The 2,158-nt window shown below is 52.4% G+C and overlaps 1 non-coding gene across 1 annotated transcript; it reads left to right on the top strand.

The window, feature by feature from the left end:
- The first annotated feature begins 1,743 nt into the window (after positions 1-1,743).
- On the top strand, positions 1,744-1,822 carry MIR9207 (microRNA mir-9207). The gene has a single exon (NR_128918.2). It is a non-coding gene; the product is annotated as a microRNA mir-9207 (primary transcript).
- The last annotated feature ends 336 nt before the right edge of the window (positions 1,823-2,158 follow it).

The raw sequence follows: 2,158 nt of genomic DNA, 5'->3' as shown, positions 1-2,158 counted from the left end.
TTATGCACATGCTAAGGAAAGACCTGAGAAGGTCCTAATCTCTGACCCCAGGTTGACCTTCGGACAGCCAAAAGTGAATAATAAGGCAGACTTATCAACTACTTGCCAGAGCCTTTAGGGTATGGCCCAATGTAACAAACAAACAAACAAACAAACAAAAAAACACAAAAATGCAGGTTCAGCTGCCTGTGGCAACAAAAGCCAAACCTGTAAGACAGGCTCTGGAGCAAGAGGAAAGAGGTTTTATTCAGGTGCTGTTGTCACCTGGGAGAATGGTGCTCTCCAAGTCAAAGACCATCTTCCCTTCCTTCTCAAGCCCATAGTTCTTACAGGGATAATGAAGAGAAGGCTTTTTTTTCTTCTTCTATACAATTAACTTGCCAGCTTTTGGTGCATTTGGGCTCTGTCCATTCATCTTTCTAGCTTATGGCATGCTCCTGCCCTATCCTTTCAACTTTCTACCTTTTGGAGTGCTCAGTGTAAGAACCCTGTGCCATCTGGTCAAATGGGAAAGAATCCCAGGTGCTCCCTGACTGTCTATGGTAGTGGGGAGAGGGACTGCAGGACCCACCATCAGGAAGCTTGTAAATGCTGAAGCCCTCAGCTGTCTCAGGTCACGTGCTGCACCTCTGAGGGAGCCCGCTGAAATCCAGAGCACCCATGTCCTCAGTGCATTCCCCACACAGCCAACCCCTCTGAAGTGTCCAGCCAGGCTTGCACTCTGACTTATGGCTGCCCATGGTAACACTAATAAAAAGCACCCCTCAACAATGTCTGGGAATCTCACTGGTTAAAAGACCTGAGGGAGTCTTGGCCAGGTAGCTCAGTTGGTTGGAGCATAGTCCCTTACACCAACAGGTCATGGGTTTGATTCTGGTAAAAGCACATAGCTAGATTCCATATCCAGTGAGGCGTGTATAGGAGGCAATTGATCGATATTTCTCTCTAACATTGATGTTTCTTCTCTCTCTCTCTCTCTCTCTCTCTCTCTCTCTCTCTCTCTCTCTCAAAATATCAATAGACATCCTCATGTGAGGGATCCTATCTAATAATAGAGTAATATGCAAATTAACCATCACTCCACAACAAAATGGCGGCCCCCATAGCCTCAAGATGGCAGTGCCCAGTCCCCTCAGCCCCGCTGCTGGAGTGTCAGTCCTGTCCACAGGAGCAGCGAGTCTTGATCCGCCCCCAGGCCCAGCAGACAGAACCTGGACAGCAGGGCTTGGGAGCTTCCTTAGCACGGCGGCGACGGGAGCACCCCCAGGCCCAGCAGTCAGAGCCCAGACAGCAGTGCATGGAGGCTTCCTTAGCGTGACGGCAACAGGCAAGCCCCAGGCCCGGCAGACAGAGCCTGGACATCAGGGCATGGAGGCTTCCTTAGCGCCGCTGCAGCAGGGAAGCCCCAGCCCAGCAAACAGAGCCCAGACAGCAGGGCTTGGGGACTTCCTTAGCATGGCAGCGACAGGAGCACTCCCAGGCCCGGCAGTCAGAGCCCAGACAGCAGGGCATGGAGGCTTCGTTTGCAGGGTGATGGCGAGGGAAGCCCCAGGCTCAGCAGACAGAGCCCAGACAGCAGGGCTTGGGAGCTTCCTTAGTGCTGCAGTGGCGGGGAAGTCCCCAGACATGGCAGACAGAGTCCAGACAGCAGGGCTTGGGGGCTTCCTTAGGAAGGTGGCAGCAGGAACACGCCCAGGCTCCACAGACAGAGCCAGTTCAACAGGGCATGGGGGCTTCCTTAGTGTGTCAGTGTTGGAGAAGCCTCCAGGCCTGGCAGACAGAGCACACTGCAGGGCATTGGGGCTTCCTTCGCATGGCACATGGGGAGGCCAGCAGAGAGTGGAGAGCAGGGCATGGGGGCTTCATCTCCATGGCTGCAGTGAAACCTCCAGGCCCTGCAGAGAGCAGAGAATCACGGGGAGTGGGCCTAAGCCATCAGTAGGACATCCCCTGAGAGCTCCTGGATTGTAGAGGGTGCAGGTTGGGCTGAGGGACTCTTGTGCATGAATTTCATGCACCGGGCCTCCAGTAAAAATAAAAAAAGACTGAAGGAAATCTGTGTTCAGTCATTAGTTGACCAGCAGCACTTATGACAAAAATGCATATTCCACAGAATATGTCCAAGAAAGTAACTAAACAAACAGAAAAAATAACAAAC

Source organism: Eptesicus fuscus, chromosome 2 (assembly GCF_027574615.1).
Source record: "Eptesicus fuscus isolate TK198812 chromosome 2, DD_ASM_mEF_20220401, whole genome shotgun sequence".
NCBI lineage: Eukaryota > Metazoa > Chordata > Mammalia > Chiroptera > Vespertilionidae > Eptesicus > Eptesicus fuscus.
The sequence above is the reverse complement of the archived record's forward strand: the minus strand, read 5'-3'. Positions and strand labels throughout refer to the sequence as shown.